We start from the raw sequence: 19,030 nt of genomic DNA, 5'->3' as shown, positions 1-19,030 counted from the left end.
TCTCTAAGTATAATATATATCTGCAAAGAAACACAAAGCAAGTAAGTTATCAGCCTTTAACCAGAAACAAATATTTATAAGTAATATATAAATCAAAATTGACTAGATTTGGAGTGACAAAGACAAGAACAAATTGATTTAATATTTCAGACTTTGAGTTTATACACTTTTGAGAAAAATGCTATTCAACAGGCAGGCCAAAAAGTATACATTCAAGTGCTAAAGAGAAAATATTGGCATATGAATAAATTGGTTTAGGCCATCTCCATATTTAGTGATAATTCATGATAATTCATGGCAAGTCATAACTATAAAACAAGTATGATTCTTACCTAAAGTAAAAATCCAACATAAAAAACAAAGTCTAAGTTGACTGCTAAGTAACTGCCAGTCTCCTAAGCAGGGACAGTTCTAAGGAATGATTCACAATATTTATGTTCCCATGGTGGAAAGTACAGATAATGTGATGTTCAGCAATTAAAAGCATTTCCAAAACATTTAATGCTAATAACATGCTAATACCATATCTATGCTAGCAACCTAGCTATCAATGTTTCCGTAAATCATCTACCTGTAATGCAAACTATATTTGCAGTGTCACTGTTCAGCCATATGCTAAAACTATGGTCACTCACTTTTATTTGCCTGTTTAATAAGAATGGATTTTGGTATTGAAGAAATAGTTTATCATAGTTCTAGCTTTTATAAGCATTGCACTTCTTTCATTTAAACTGTTCTTTAATTATAACAATAATTACAGCTGAAATATATACATCAAAATATGCCTTATAATATTATGTAGCCCCCTGTAGTTATTGAGCACCTGAAACATGGTGAGTGCAAATTGAGATGTTGTGTAACTAAAATACACACTGGATTTTGAAATCTTGGTACAAAAAATTAATAATGTAAAATATATCATTAATATTTTTATATTATTACATGTTGCAGTGATATTACTTTGGATATATTGGGATTGATAAAATGTATTAAAATTAATTTTGCCTATTTATTTTTAGTTTTTAAATGTGGAAACTAGAAAACAAAATTACACATGGGGATCACATTTGTGGCTCATCATATTTCTATTGGACAACACTGATCTAGAATATATATAGTCATCTGTAAATATTGGTGCATCAAATGATCTTTGTTTTTTAAACCTAATTTCATTGATATTAAAAAAAGAGTCTGAAAAAGACAAGATGAAACCAAGAGAGATAAAGGTGTCACTTGGTGATTCAGCGGTAGAAAAGAAATACGCATAGTGGCTTATTCCGGAAAAAAATACAAGATTAAACATATTGATTGGAAGATGTTGAGGTTGGGAGTTAGGTGCCCAATCACAGCTCTGAAGTTACTTTATTCGTTCATTCCACTCATCTTCATTGTGACATTTCTTATATCTTAGTCAGATGTGCTCACGTCTCTCCAATGTAAAATTTAACTAATGTTTTATTTCCTTAGCTGTATTTCAAGTTCCTTGAGGATCCCTGCATCTTTATATTTACTTACATACATTATTGATGCTAAAAAATTGTTGGGGTATTAGCAGTCACTCACTATTTGTGAGTCTTAAAAGTTGACCCAGAAAGGAAAATTTCTAATTTAGGAACAACTATAAATCAAGAGCAGTCCTTACAAACAAATAAATTTTTAAAATGCACCTCCAGATACCTTTCTTCAGTTGCTAAAGCCTTGTTCCATGTATGCAAAATGTCACGGCTACATCTTCCTATAAGTTTGTTATACTATTTGCTCACCTGCAGCCATATGGATTTCACTGCCATTCAGAATTAGGCAGAGATAACATCCATGGCCGTACTAGAGCAGGGCTAGCACCCTCTCCATTTAGGCCACACTAACGGGCTGAAAGCACCCTGTGGCCTTCTAAGTCAAAAGGCATGAAATAGACCTCCAAGAATTATGACCAGAGTTTGACTTTGGGGCCTTGCTTTGGACAGATCATTTGTCAGGACAATCAAGATTGCCTCTGTCTTAGTATCATTCTAAAGTCCAAGAGAAAAGGTCTCTAGGAACTGATGAAACTGCCCAGCTCATACCCTTCACCTATCTATCGCATTACTATTATAAAGGTTGTTAGTTGCAGCAGTTGTATGACGAAGAAACACAGATGTTTTAATTCCTTTAGTATCATGTAGATCAGGTTTTGAGCCTATTGCCAGCTGTACCTAGGCAAGTGATTTGATACTAAGCAAGTCATTTAACCTCTATGTGTCTCCGATTCTTAATCTGCAAATTAGAATTATTAACACCTACCTCTCAGAGTTATAGAAAACACACACACACACACACGAGCACACACACACACACAAGCACACACATGAGCACACATGAGAGACAAAGTATGTCTGCAGAGTGGTGCCTGGTACACAGTCTTTAATAATTGTGCTTAACAACTTGACAGCTATTATGGGTAGTAGTGTTGTAATTAAGAAACTTAGAACTGTTAAATTGATGCAGTTTATTTAATTGGTATAACATTTTTCTTTCACTGTAGTATAGTACATAATGAGCATCATATTTTGCTTTTCTCAAATTTCTTATCCATATTGTCTGAGTTAAACCTCCTTAGAACTCCATAAGCAGCCTAAAGTTTTAAACCACAGTGACAGAACGAAAAAAATACTACTCATGGTTCATTTAGTGTTTATATTCACTTTTTTTTCTCTTTATCAAACTTAAGACAGATGCAGGTATTTTTGCTTGCCCAGTCCGGGAAACTGAGGCAAAGAGGAAAATCATTTAAACTGGTTTTAGAGACGGTTGTATTGTGCTGGAAAACACTTGAAACCATCCATAGCTGCTCAGGTTTATAGTACCTACACAAAACTGGAAATACTTAACTCAGGTCTCAGAATACTATGTTTGTTTTATTTGTTTCTTTGTTTTTATTTAAATAAAACACAAGGGCAAGAGAATTTACCATTATAAAAATAAAATTATGATATGGGTCGCGTTTTATTTAAAAATATAGAAGATACTTAGATCTCTGAAGACTCATGTTGATACTGACCAGGGTTCTTGGTCTTCCCCAATCAATAGAAGTTGACCAGAGGCCAGACAAGAAATTCAGGCAAGGCTTTATTGGGGCCCCTGCTGCAGCAGGGGGGGAGCAAGAACAAGTAACAGGTTCCCTTGTTCACTCACTGGCTCCCTGAGTGGGGGGGGCGAGCTTGTTCCTTATATGGGGTGAGGGTAGGGGTGTGTGCAGGGGTCAGGCTGGAGGGGTGGCTTAGGTGGTGTGCCCACCCCTTAGGTGGTGGTGTGTGCAGGGGTCATGCACAGTACCCTGCTTTTGCTCCCAACACCCAGTTTTTGCCTTGGGCTCTTCAGAAGTGGCAGTTGGGTTTTTTAGTCTTTTGTATCTTTCTGTCTAGAATTTGCCCCAACTGGGCATGCGCACAGTTATTTTTAGACCCTATAGTTTCTTTGTATTTTGTTGCTCAAGGAGAGATTTGTCCAGGTGCAAGCATTGCAGCACTGCAGCAATGGGTCCCAGGTCCCAGGTCCCTGCCTGTCCCAATGTATTCAATAGATATTTTACTGAAATGCAAAATGCAGATTATATGGCATTTAGTAAAACTCCCTCCTCTTGCTGATTAATAAACTGAAAGCTGAGAGAGGTCAGGTGATCAGCTAAAGATGACCTAACAAGTAAGCTACAGAGTCAAACCCAGTATCTATTTCCATCGCTTCTAGTATTCTTTCAACTGCACTATACTGTCATTTTTGTTTAAACTTCCTTAAACTTTGAGAGCATCCTTCTAACACTTGCAAAGACAACATTTTCAAAATGTTTTTGCTGTTTTCATGGTCAAATTACATTCTCAAAATATTTCCATAGGGTGATGGGTGGGAAGCAGAGAGACTCTCTTTGTGAAAATAAAGGGTGGAAACATTTTGAAAATGCTATGAAAACATTTGGCTGCCTTAACAGCCTTAAAGAAAACATTTATTTTGGCCACAGTGACTAAAACATTTGCTTCCTTTGGAAATGCTTGCTGCCAAAATAAAGGTTTGTTTCTTTTTTCATACAGAAGCAAACATTGTTAAATGAAATATTTGTATTATTGTATACATTATTTGAATATTGATTATGGTCACTCTTAGTGACATCATTGTGCATAGAGTTTGTCTTGTAAAGAAATTAGGGATCCTTGTATTTAAAAACAGATTTAACATTCTGAAGTGGCAACTGTATTGCAACAAAATACCTACATGAGTAATGAGAAATTCAGTTATCCTGTTAAGAAGTTTGTCCTGTACAATGGTTATGTTCATGTAAGTAAAACATCTGGAGTACAAGGTATTGTGTACATCAAATAGCCAGAAGACAGACTGGTTGACTAAACATTTTATATTTTAGGCTATAGTTGTATTTTCTTGTGGAATTATTCTGTATTCTAAGGATTTCTGTCTACTGAGTGCATAATACATATTAAGAAACTCAATTTGCTTCTACTTGGATTTTATTTCTGTATCTAGGCTGATTTTAACGTATTTTATGTTACTATTTTAGCTAATGGTCTTCAACTCCAATCCTCCAAATCAAGTCACATACAACTGTATTCATGAATACACACACACATCAATTGAAAGGACCTGCCTACGTCTATAAGAGATGGGTTACAATTCACTACCTATAAAAATCTACCAGTGTTAAGACTAATGATTACAGCAAACCATTGCTCACTTAATTTATAGTCTCACTGGGAAAGCAGTTCATCCTGAAGAAAATGGAAAAGGAAGACAATTTTTTTTTTTTTTTTTTGCGGTATGTGGGCCTCTCTCTGCTGTGGCCTCTGCCGTTGCAGAGCACAGGCTCAGGACATGCAGGCCCAGCAGCCATGGCTCACAGGCCCAGCCGCTCCGTGGCACGCGGGATCCTCCTGGACCGGGATACGAACCTGCGTCCCCTGCATCGGCAAGCAGACTCTCAACCACTGTGCCACCAGGGAAGCCCGGGAGACAATTTTTGTCATAGAAAAGAGTAACCTGGTGATTCTCAATCCAGGAAACATATCAGAATTACCTGTGAGGTTTTAAAAATTACAACTGCCTAGGCCTTACTCCAGACCTACTGAATTTCTTTTAAAGGTGAGTTTTAAGCCATAGAAAATCATTATAGGACCTATCCAGCACATAGCTACCTCAAACTCGGATAACTAAAAGGGACTGAAGTATCTGGGTTTGGTCTGATTCTACTAGAAATGAACAAACTTGACCTAGGTCGATTGCTGGTAACCAGCATTACATTTCTTGGCATTATTATTCAGATATAATCAGACTATCTGACATTCTATTTTTGTTTCTGAGAGCCATCTCCTGTATTGCTTCCAGATTATGAGACCAGTGATGGTGCATTGCTCTAAGATCCACAACTGCCCCCAGCACAGGGATCAGTAATGGAAGTTTACCCTTTTTCATTCACTATTGCATTCTACAAAATTAGCCTGGGCTTGTTTTTAGAATGAGACATACAATATTTTAAGGAGATGTCTGTACTTATTTTTTCTACTTAGGAACAAAGAATGCAAAACAACTTGTCTCCATTTTACAGTGCACGTAATGTGAGTGTTCTGAAAATTAAAACAAATGGAAAGGAAATAAATTGCAAAATGAATAACAGAATACATGGATGTGCTCTGCAACTATGTCCAAATGGTAGCAGGCAAAAAGAGTCTAAGATTCCTTCTAAAGTATACTGTGACTTCCTGACTTTAATTACATAGCTTTTCCTTAAGTAAACATTAATGACAGAGCAAATATTGTTGCCCGAAGAGGCTATTTTCTAGTAATTTTCTAGTCTATTTGTTTTAAAGCCTCATGCAAACCATACTAAGTAAACATTCTAAATAATTATAAAGAATAGATTTAAAGAGACTTTCTCTTTTAATCAGCAGAATTTTCTTCTTCTAACAATAAGAATATTTTTCCAATCTTATAGCACAACAGTGAGCATTTAACATCTAGAAATATAATATACAAGGATACATTATTTCAGAAAAAATCAGTCAGAAATGTGATGGTGAAAGTAGTCTAGCCTAAAATGTAATTTATGAAGTGAGGTCATCTGTAATCTTTATGATCCATACTGCCCAATATTGTTATTTGCTCATCATGATTCAGGGTGCATTCTTCCATAAATATGTATCTAGAGTCATATTAAACTTAAAATGAGAACTGTGGAGTTTTCTTAATGCAGCTACTCTGGGAAGGATTAAAACCTGTATCATCACTTAACTATTCATGAGCATCTACTAGGGGTAAGGTCCAATGTCAGATGATCTGAATGAGGGACAATAGAAAGTATAAGATGTGAATTTTGCTCTCAAGTACTTTACAAATGTAAGATATGAATTCACAAAGGGATATCTAACACTATAGGGAAATATAATATTAGACCTAAATACAGGTTATTCAGTTCTGTACAGATTCAAAGTAAGATCTCAATATTGAAATAGATGGGTGAACTATCCTGCTGGATTACTGGCTATACTCACTGGCCTTATGAATACATGCTTGCATCATCAAGATGTGAGATTAGCAGGACATATTTCATTAGTATACCTCCTCTGCAGTTTTGTGTAATAATAACATGTAATTTTTAGTGGGTACTTACTATGTATCAGGAATTCTTCTAAGTTCTTTATGTATGTCAAATCATTTAATAATCTTAACAACATTACAAAGTATATATGATTATTGTCCTGCTCATTTTAAAGATCAGGAAACTGTGGCTCAAGGGATTAAGTGACTTTCCCAAGTCATACAGCTGTTATATTGGGTAATTGAGATTAGAGTCCAGGCAATCTGAATCTTGTTCCCACACACTGACTTGCCATGCTATGCTAACTGAAGAGTCAAAGAACCTAAAGAATCCTAAAAAGTTAAAGCTATAAGGAACCTTAGGAGACAGTGCAAATTCTTCCTCATACACATAGGGAAACTAAAGCTCAAAGAGATGAAATGGCTTGCCTATCTATGATCACACAGCTAGTTAGAAAGAAACCATGATTGCAACCCATGTTTACTGATTTCCAGCTCATGGATCTTTCCATAATAATCATTATAATCCCTTTAAGCATTTCTCCTTTGCTTCATTTTTCCAATCTGGACTATTAAAAATGATGCATGTCTATAATTATCTGAGTTGAATTTGACTGTATACAAGCAAAAGTATATGGAAACACTGAGATATAAAGTGTGATATATAAAGTATGATAGATGAGAGATAGATGGATAGAATGAGATATAGATAATATAGATATATGGATATAACATATATAATAACTACCAAAACTCTGCTAGTAGATATTATTGTCCTCAATTTACAGATTAGGAATCTGAGGCTCATAGAGATCAGATAACCAGCCTAATGTCACACAGCTAGTAAGTAAATTCAAAATCAGGTCTGCTTGACTTTAAACTCCTATGTTATTTGTACTATCTGAGTAGTGGTTGCAATATGAAAATACTTTACAACTTTTACCCCATGGAGAAAAAAACTTTGTGTGCTTTTCTTTTATAACAAAGATCACAATTAATTTTTCTAATTTACGGGTAGTTGATAAGAATGGTTTTAATTAAGAGATAATTTATAATTAGACATTTTATTATTTTTAAAAAGTTAGGATTCCCTGGTGGCACAGTGGTTGAGAGTCCGCCTGCCGATGCAGGGGACACGGGTTCGTGCCCCAGTCCGGGAAGATCCCACATGCCGCGGAGTGGCTGCGCCCGTGAGCCATGGCCGCTGAGCCTGCGCGTCCAGAGCCTGTGTTCTGCAACGGGAGATGCCACAACAGTGAGAGGCCCGCATACCGCAAAAATAAAAAAAAAAACGTTATTTTTACTAAAATGTATGTTATGGTGTGAAAGAGAAAATTTTAACCTAAACTGTCATTGAGTATTTTCAATATAGAACTGTCATTTATAAAAAAAAAGTGAGCTTGAAAAAGGAATACAGGTAAACAGTTTTACATGCATGCTGTATGAAAGAGTTCTATTCTCTAGGAATTGAAATAGCAAATTAAATAGATATTTAGTGAGACCCCAGCTAGTGCAAAGTGCTCTGCAAGATCTCCTCACCATATTAGGCCCACATGGCCAGTTTTGTGTGAGGCTTACCGATTTCATCATTGAGCCCACCACAGTTCCTGGCATAGTACCTTACACACAAATGTAGTTTGAGTTAGACTACAGAAAAAGTATACCCAGTTCACAAAAACAAACAGGAAAGAGTATATAATAGGCTGTTTCAAAGAGTTGAAATGACTACAGCCAGAGAAATTATATATAAAGTGAATCCAATTATGAGCCCACAGTGGAGTAAAGTTTGTCTTCTCTGAGACCTGGAAAAACCTAAGTCCATATTCTGACTGAAAAATCCTAAACAGCTGCATCGTGATTTTGGTCCTTTTTATTTCCTTTAAAAAATAATAGTATGTGTTAAAATTAGGCATTCTGGTCCCTGCAGAGAAGAAATTTGAAAATTTAGTCACATACTGCTCCTGGACAAACTCTCCACTGTTCCTTTCCCAGATCTCAGTTAAGGAAGAGCTTTAATTCCATTGCATAGCCCATTATTATGAGTTCTGTTACTGTTGTTGGATGATTAAAAGGAAGGAAAAGTACTGACAAATGAACACCTACTCTGTGCTGAGTATTATGCTAAAGTTCACATCAACTTAATTTAATTCTCTGAGTAATTCCATAAGATGGGTACTATTATCCCTATTTTAAGACCAGAAGCTAACCCCCAGAAAGGCTAACTTGTTGAAGGCCAGTCAAGAGATCCAAATTGTAGGTCTCATCTGTCTGACTCTAAATCCACTATATCATATGCATGTATTTCTTGACCTAGTGTAGGACAAATGACCCTTCCTTAATTTCTGATAAACAAAAGAGCACCTCCTCAGAGTGGAAGAAACAAACTCAACCATAACAGAATAGAATAAGCAGGGCCTGAAGGGCTGAGTTGTGCCTGGTCATCTCATCTCACCTGAGGCTTCATACATCTTGCATCTCCACGATTTACCAAACTTGGATAAAGGCAAAAAAGATAAAGGGGGCTAGTACTTCACACTAGGAGCAATTTTTAGGTTGCATGACAGAAACCAAATAAGTGGACTATAGGTTTCACAACTGTAAATCTGGTGCAAACAAAAGAGATTAGGAAATGATTAAACAACAAAGACTGTGACAGAGGAAAACTAAGAAAAAGTGGAGCTGTTTCAGAGGAAGGAGTCAGTGAAGATTTTATGGAGGAAAGGAGCCCTTAGCCAGGTCTCAATTTGGATGGGACCTGGACAAGAAGATGCATGGTACACCCATTCCAGACTAAATCATAGAGATAAGAATGAAACTGTCTTGGGACCAGAGAGGAGACAGGCCTGCAAGGTAAAAATGAGAGTATGATGGGAACAGTGAAAATAAATAATAACAATAAGTTGCATGGGGCTTACCAAGTAACACGCACATTTCTAAGTGATTTATATTGTCACCACATTCTGGCAGACATTCTGAAACTTAAACACAGTTAAATGATCTGCCCAAAGTCACACAACAGATAGTGTTAGAGCTGGGATTTGGAACCTATGAAGTATGATTCCAGAGTTTGTTCAATTAACCACTACAATGATACATTAAAGGAAAAGCATATTCAAGCAAAGACATATAGATACCACTTCTCTGTAGTCAACAATTAAGCTTTTCAATGCAAATTAAGAGAAAGTGAATATGTAGGAAAAATAGGTGAAAACTAGGCATAGCCTATAACTGGTCGAGATTTATAAAATTTATTACTTATGGGCAATGTGATTTACTATAAACTACAAATAAATTGAAATATGTTTTAATTAATTTTTATTGGAGTATATTTGCTTTACAATGTTGTGTTAGTTTCTGCTGTACAGCAAAATGAATCAGCTATACATATATATATATATCCCCTCTTTTTTGGATTTCCTTCCCATTTAGGTCACCACAGTGCATTAAGTAGAGTTCCCTGTGCTATATTTTAAAAGAATTAACAGCACTTACAACACACTTTAAGTGGACCTATTAAATTTATATCCTTTTAATTCATAATCTGATCACTTAGAAAGATTAAGTGGAAAATTTCAAAGATTTTTAATTACCCTTTTTATCCTAATCTTCATATTACATAAAGTTTGATATACTATTATTAAACAGAGGTTAAAACTATGCACACACACAGCTACATCTATACACACTACATATTTAAGAGCAAAGGTGGGTAGTCAGCTCTGTCTCCATTGACTCTTTATTTTAGGTAATTTTAAGATAATAACATGTAGGAGGTGATATACAGTATTACTATCCCAACAATCTATACTAAGAAGTGTTATCCACAATTACCATTGTTCAATTTGGCATACTAAGATATATGGTAGTATCTGAAATATGTTTAAGAATTACATTTAAAGTTTAAGACATTAATTTTCAAACCACATATATTTTTCTATATCTATCTATCATATATGACAAACTGCAACCATTGTAATATAATGGCAGTGTTCTTATAATTAAAGACAAATGCTTTTCTGCTTTAAATACCTTGATTTTTCTATTAAACAATGACCACTTAGTTGGAAAATGTGAATAGTGTGTGTAAAATTTTGATTTAAACCTTCCCTCACTTCTTTCTAAAGACAGCAGCCAAAAAACTGAATAAGTCAGGGTGCCTTTGAAGATATTTAATTAAAATCTAATCTTAAAAGCTCACATAAATTAAGCTGTCATTCAGGAGACTTATGCATTCACATTTGCATATTACGTACAATTCATCAATTACTCATATTTGAAAGCAATGCCTTTCCCAGGGTGCTGAACTGCCAACAGTGCCAACAGGCACGTGCAACCCACAAAACCATACCTACTGGTACCTTGGAGAAAGCCACCTCCATATGGTCCTTCATTTGCACATCCACAGAGCTCCAAGCACACTTAGAAAAATATGACCATGGTTTGATGGATTCTATTCAGCTAAATTCGACAGAGATGAACATTTTACTTAATCTTGGTGCAATTGTATAGTGGTGGCAATTCAACAATCCTTCTTCCGCTCATGGCAAGTTTTAAGATTGCAGTAAAGATACAGAATCGTTGCTGAGCTTCAGCATCACCAGTCAAAACAGTTAAGCTAATATTCTCTGCAAGTTGATAGAAGGCAACCATTTGTTTAGCATGGCATATTTGAGAAAGGTAAAAAAAATGTAACAAATATATACCTGTGTGTGTGCATACATACATAATACATAGATACACATACACACATAGAAACTTGAAGGTGAAAATATCAAAGTGTGCAGTGGCTCATTCAGAACACTTGGAAAGCTTTAGATGTGGTGAAAATAAAATGCCCATAACTTTTCCAGACTGTGTTTTTTCCTAAATACTATTTTTGGGGAAAAAATGGCAACTCTTTAATAGCACAATGTCTACAAGCAAACAGATGCAAAGACACATTTTCCCCATGAGCTATAAGCTGTTACAAGATACCTTTAACTTTTTATACACACTGAGAAAAGAGGTCACTCTAGTAGTCCCAAAGGGAAAATGGTACACTTATAAGACACGATATATAAGAAAAAGAAACACAGAACCCAAATGACATAATGGGGTAAGCTCAGCTACTGCCACAATATTTTACATGAACCTATTCCTTAATAGTCAGTATAATTGTTTTAGAATTCCAAACAACTGCTTGCTTTAAAAAGTGAGGCCTGAACCAGGGACATTTCTCCTTTCATACGCAATGCCTTCTCCCCTCTTTCTAAAATCTGTCACCAATTCCTTTATCGTTTAGACATCCAGAAAACTTCCAAAACTTAGAGCAACTGGTAAATTTAAATGATCTTCTCTCATTTATTTTATATAAGTTATAAGTCTGTGTACTTGCACATGTGCATACTGCAGCTAATGTTCAGCAAATGACTCATAAAAATTCAACTCTGTAAGGATGTTTTGAGTGCCCACTATGCACAAGGCACTGTGTTAGATATTGTGGGGAGTATAAAGATGCATTATACATGGTCAGAACTCAAAATATAATAAGAAAAATATACATGTACACTAAGGACTAAAATACTGGCATAAACAATGCATTTCGAGGACAAAAAGAGAGAAATATTCATTCTGAGGAGACCAAAGGGGGTGGCATTTGATCTGGTTCTTAAAGATGAGTATGACAAATGTGAAGATTGTTTCATAAATGTGCATGCCTTGTAGAGAGGCCATGTTAATCTTTCTGTGTATCATTCCAATTTTAGTATATGTGCTGATAGAAAAAAAAACACATAATCAAAACTAGCTTGAGAATCCAGCTAGTGTTCAAAGCAGGAAAAAAACCAACACGAATATATGAGATAAACATTGTATCTTCTAATTATATACTATTTTCCATGGTACATACAGCTGGTTTAGTATAAACTGTGCTTTTACATATATCAAACATTGACCATTAGCCAGTCTTAATGTCAATTGCCATTGGGTATTAACTTGTTGCTGAACATTAGTTGGAATATAAAGACAGCAATAATAGTGAATTTATTCTATCAGAAAACAATATCTGCCTTTTATTCCCATCATCCTCTTCAATTTTCAAAATCCTGATTTCCCCCAACAGGTAATAGTATTAAGTGTGTATTACTTTTGTCATATAAATTTAATGTAAAACATTCCTATAAGAGGCAGTATGTTTAGTATCTGGAATGGGAGTAAATAGTACTGTAGAATAGAAGATTAAGTGTGTGTGTGTGTGTGTGTGTATGTGTGTGTGTGTGTGTGTGTGTGTGTGTAATGTCACTCTCTCTGGCTGCAATTTAACCCTGAGGAAAAGTATTTGAGTTTGGTTCTGAACGAAAAATATCTGTCATGAGTTATCAGGTTCAGTTAACAATGTTAGCAAAACAACTGATATTCAATGTGTCCAATGCTCTAGCATTCAGTGCTTGTTAGTTTTACAAGCTTTCTTCAAATCCTCCATCTCCGAACCCTGTAAAACCTACATGGGTTTTAATTATGATCAAGAAGCTGTCAGAAAAAATCTATATGGACAGATTTTTAGAATAACTAATTATTCATTGTAACAATTCAACTAATTAAATAATGTCTGAAATATGTTATTTTAAATAATGCAGTGTAGTGGGGACATATACAACATAAGGTGATTATATCTGAACAGTTAGTGATCATTTACTGTTATAATGATTTTGCCTTACAGGACAAAAACAGGTCTTTACTTAAATCATAACTGCTATTTACAACTGAAAGTTGTCTTATTACACTACCTCTCCCTAAGTGAAGAATAATGTATCATGCTGCCATATGTCTCTTTTCAAGAAATAGTTCTCCCTTCTTTCAGGAAAAAAAAGACTATACCCCCACAACTTTATTTCTTCAGACGAACACAGCCCTAATACTGAATAATGTCTTATTGAATGATTAGAAAATAGTTCTTCATTTTCTATGCTTACTGTGGTAAAATCCTTATTTCATATAGGGAGGAAAATGTTTTCTAGGTGAAAAATCATAGCAGAATTCAAACCAAAGAGAATTCAAGTTTTGTTAATAAATAAAACTGCCATAAATCCAAATAAGAAGGCTGACATTTTACCAGATATATAACATTCCATCATAAGTTACTCATTAGTCTAAACATTAATTAAAACTAACTAGTGAATTAAAAGGTATTTTAAGTCAGAAATAAAGAGGGAAAAAAGTCTCACAAACAATCACTATAAATAAAATATTAAAGTGGCAAAACTCACAAGGTTGTCAGTGTTCTAAGTTTATTTTTAAACATATCTTAAGGATAGGTATAGTATAAAAATATTTTATGCTAGGAATGAGTGAACTGAATGAGATATCTGCTCAGTTTAGAGGCTATTTTGATATACTGGTTTTGTTCTAGTTCAATAGTTATAGAAAATCTATAAATTCATTTCCAGTTCTGAGTCATTGGATTAAAAAAATTTAGCTCAGCTTGTGATTTAGTAAAAATAATAATGATAATAATTTGGAGGTTTGGATTCCACCAACTAGTAAGGCTTACTGCATTTTCAGATCACAATTTAGTTTAGCTCAAATCTTTATTTTAGATAATAGCAAAGAGCTAGACTAATGACTAAATTATAGCACTGTGCAAAAATATCTCTTACCTTTTGACATATAATGTGTATTTTAAGTTAAGCATAATATCTTCCACATTGTATTAATTTTTATTTTACTTCCTCTTTATATTTTCTATCTAACAAAACTGTCCTAAAATTAACTTGTGCAACAAATATGCTACATGATAGTGGTCTTCAAGAATCTGATGATGTTATTATATGACATATGGCTGGCAGTGTGACTTCTGTGTTGGAAAAGGTATCACCTAACAAGAAAGATAAATGTCCTGTCCACTGTGAAACTCTATTATATGTTGTTTAGGCAAGAAAGTCATTGAAAATGACAGAAGGTATGTCAATCAAAATATAGATATTAAAAATCCTTAAATACATATATTGATAATCCATACTGTGCTAAAAGAAGCACAATAAGCAGAATATTTTCTAAATTATAACTTTAAAGAAGGTCATAATTCTTGCCCTAGGCACACCTAAATATGAAACCTTCTTACTACTTTTTTGCAACAGCCTCACCATAAGCACCCATCAATTTTGCTGTCCAGAATGTTGTTTCAATCAAAATAAGATTAACAGTGCCACAGCAGAATATCAATGAAATATCTAACTTACTGAGAGCATCTGTCAGGATAGAAAGAGACAGAGTTTCGGTAGGAAACACTGTTAAGTTCTCATTTTCAAAGTTGGAGAATAAGGCAATAACAATCTCAATTCATTCAATTTGATATAGCAAATGCTTATTGAATTATTAATATTTACCATTGGTTAGCACTCATTATCAATCTAGTAGAATTTGGAAACTTTACACAAAAACATAGGTGCATGCATAAAATATGTATATATGTGTGTATATACATTTCCACATCACTAGAACCTAGTAGAATTCATGGCACATGGTAAACACTTAATAAATGTTTATTAAATGATGTAATGATTTAATCCACTTTAATTTTCCACAGGTAACTCCCTAAAAAGGTATTGTCACATCTCTTCTATCAACAATGTTATCTTTGTGAGGCTTACTGCGGACTGGGGGTTAAAATGGAGGACATTAAATATGTCTTCTTCCAACTGTTGGTCCTTATCGCTTTGTCCTTACCCTTCCCTTCCTAAGCCACACAGGCTAAATAAACAGCTAAGTCTTTAACTTCCAACATATTAGACAATATCACATTATAACTGTCTTTTGGGTTTTGTTGGATTTTGAATACAAGTCTTTAACATGATGACAAGACACACTCCCTAACCTTGTTTGGTGGGTGCATTAATTTCTAGGAGTAACAAGCTTGGAATCAGCATAGAGAGTGGTATTTTACAGATGCCTTAACTAGAAATGAGTTCATATCTTTAGCAAAAACTCAAAAAAGAATTGGTAATATGCCCACTAGCTTTCAACTGACATAATGAAGAGAGTCCCTGACATCTTAAAAGAAGGAGTTAGAATTAAATAAGTGAAGACATGCTCAGTTAAAAATGGAATAAGGACAAATGATAAATGGCATATCAATAAATAATAACAAGAAAATAATAAGATGAATAAAATGGGCAATAGCTTACAAAGTTACAAATGTAGGCAAATGAAGAGTAGAGCTACCTAAATGACATCCAAGTACTTAGAACATTACTGTAGTCAGCAGTACTCTAACACCAAAATATAAACATACAGCTCTATATATTTCATGGTGTTCTGCTTATATTCTATTTTATTATTCAAGCACAAATGAACTTGACTCATAACCATTGACAGTTACTATATACTTCTAGATTGAAAATACTGTCCAAATAAGAATGCAGTAACCAAGGCTTGCTCTGGTAATTCTTTCACATCTTTCATTCTTAAGCAGAACTGGAACTTTCTAACCACTTCTGGTTGCTGATAACAAGAAACAATAAGATATTACTTAGGAAAAAGAAAAGAGAGCTCAGCATAATTTCTGCTGACACCATGATTTCACCCTTAGAACATTTTCTAAATTACAAGGTTAGGTATTTGAAGCCAGTTACCCCAATGTGTAAAATAGCCTTATGAACTTGAAGAAGCCTCACCAACCATATTCTGTCTATCACTATAAAGTACCAACCCCACTTCTACCATTCAACAACTTATCCATGTAGCCTACTACTTTCATCTGCAATGTTAGATTTGCATTTAGATTGTGCAGCCATGGGGAACCATATAGCACAGTCTTTAACACCTCCAGCTTCCTTGACCCAAATTGGCAAAATAAAATGAATTTATCAAGGTCTTCAAAGGTCATAGTGTAGGAAATCAGTAACATATAGGCAAAACAAATGCATTATCCCATTTTTGTGTTTACTATACAGAGAGGCCCAACTGCAAAGCTCTTCAGGTCATTCATTCTGAAAAAAACATTGAAAATGAATATATTAAAGCAATCTTTCTATGTATTGAGATTAAAAGTAGGTAATTCTTTTTGAAGTAACAGATACTTTAAACCACCTTTTTAAAGCTTGTAGGAATCAAGCCAGAGCACAGAACACTTAAGGCATCAATGTGATATCCCACAACATTATGTACACATCTCTTCCATGTTGTCAAAATTATGGCCAGTTTCATTGGATCTGGTGCCCTTTACTTCAAAGAACCTACAGATATCTGTCATAAACTATGGTATCTGGAAGTGTATTCTGCTAGTCAAGAATGTCACAAATTCAAAGCCATAGTCTTGGGTGCACCATGCATTTAAGCATGATCTGATGGACACCACAGGTTCCTTTCAAAACAGAGCTGTTGGGAACATGCAAGTATCCCTGACAGTATCAAGACAGAGGGTTTGCAAAGGAAGCAAATATAGCTCACCTCTTTTTTGGACATGGAAATCTCTGTCCATACCTCTTTTCTGAAAGGATACAAGAGTTCCAAATATACTAAAAATTTCCATTTGTGCATTTTGATTAAGTTGAACTTTATGACATTATCAAATATTTTGTTATTTGTCTCTCTTTCTCTGAATTTAAAGCTGTAGTATATTTCAAGTTTTATATTTTCACTAGAGTAAAAAATCAAATATTGTCATGGAAGAAAAACTATCCATACTTTTTCTTTCAGAGAAAAACAGTAATGTAAATTTATAAAAATTGTTTAGTTTTGAATTATGATTTGTAGAAATTTAGGAGTCAAGAAAAAGCATAATACTGAGCTCAGCTCTGTTCTTTTCTTAATAATATGTATTTCTTTTCTTATTGACACTTTGACTTTCAGTCATTCTTATTCATTGTAAGCCTTCCTATTCTTAGCAGCTAAAAGCCTTTCATCCTTCTGAGGCCACGCTATTCTCTATCTTTTTCTATACCTGTCTTAAGGCATTTACATTTCTTACCTTTTATTTAATCAATACAGAAATACATGAATTATTTATCATATTAGATTCAAGGGGCAAGCAGGAAAAACATGTGCCTCCATATACTTCTATAATGTCCAGTACAATTCTTTCAATATTATCATATACATGAAAATAAAATCATACACATATAATAGGCTTAAAGATAGTTAACGTGTTTTTCAAGGTATAATGATTAACAGAATTGTTTAGGGAATGGAATATTATAGATAGTATGTCATAGAGCTTTGCTGAATCTGTTCAAAATGACTATTTAAATTATGCTTAAAGTCCTATAGTTTAATATCTTTAGAAATATGTTAGAACAATTTCCTACTTTTGCAAATACAAGCTTATAAATAAAATGGAATCTTTCTCAGATGACCAGAGATCTTGCTATAGCTTAGTGTCATCACTCTGAACATAACTAAACATTGTGCCATAAAGATGCAGAGAGCAAATAAAATTGAAATGAAATGTGTACTGATGCCAAGATACTTCTTGAATTGCCTTATCTTGCCATATTCTCCTCAAAGTTAAGTACAACTCCCCAGAGAAATTTGTTTAATTGAGGATTTAAAGTAGTTGTTTTTCAGTTAATCATGGTTCTGCTGTAACATTACCAAGCATTTCCAACCAGCTCTACAGAATGAGCAAGGCATCCATATACCATTTAAAAATATATACTATGCAAGTATATATGTATGTAAACTTATAAATGTATAAGTACATAAATACAAAATTTAAAAATGTATAAATACATATATATACAAAAACATATAATATAAATACATATATATATACAAAATCATTCAAAATCATTATGATAGGAAACAGCTTATAATGATGAATAGGCATTCTGCAATTCTTCATTGTATTGTGGACTTGTGAATTTATTTGCCAAAAGGAGTGAAGAATGTTTTAATTAGGTGAACAATACATGTACAATCCCCATCCTGCAAAAATGCTCTCATTTCAATGGGAAAATCTCACAATGACAACTGATTTTCAAATTTCAGTTTTGTATTCTCTACTATTAATTTCCCATTCATCATCTGCATTAATTTCACTCTATTCATTCTGCTTTTGTGTCAATATAATGCAAAAATATAACAACAAAAACATCACTCCCAAGGAAGGAATTTATTCTAAGGATAATGTTTGTTTTATACAAAAATACATTTATGAGAAATATAAAGAAACTATTCAAGTCAGAGTGAGCTACTGAGTTACTCATATATTTATAGTTTAATCTGTTATTTTCCTTCTCTTTCATTCTCTATCTTATAACATTTGTTTTTATATCATAAATGTTTTTCAATTAAATGGAAAATGAGCAACACTTTTTTGTCTACATATATAGATGGGATCTCTTCAATAACATCTCTATGTGGATAACCTCCCATAATCTGTACAAAAAGGTTTTTGGTCAAGGTCATGCTAATACTTTCCAAAATAATTATCTTTTTGCTAAGAAGTTCTGAGTTTATATTATTTTTTCATACATGATAG

At 34.0% G+C, this 19,030-nt stretch overlaps 1 protein-coding gene and 1 non-coding gene across 3 annotated transcripts in view; both read right to left on the bottom strand.

Moving 5' to 3' along the window:
* Positions 1–19,030, bottom strand: part of DACH2 (dachshund family transcription factor 2) — a 654,283-nt gene that overhangs the window by 420,493 nt on the left and 214,760 nt on the right. The gene's annotated exons all lie outside the window — the stretch shown is intronic.
* On the bottom strand, positions 12,238–12,344 carry LOC116748164. Its single transcript, XR_004348180.1, has one exon. It is a non-coding gene; the product is annotated as a U6 spliceosomal RNA (small nuclear RNA).

The sequence above is a fragment of the Phocoena sinus genome, chromosome X, assembly GCF_008692025.1.
Source record: "Phocoena sinus isolate mPhoSin1 chromosome X, mPhoSin1.pri, whole genome shotgun sequence".
NCBI lineage: Eukaryota > Metazoa > Chordata > Mammalia > Artiodactyla > Phocoenidae > Phocoena > Phocoena sinus.
Note: the sequence above shows the minus strand (reverse complement) of the source record. Positions and strands in the feature narration are given on the sequence as shown.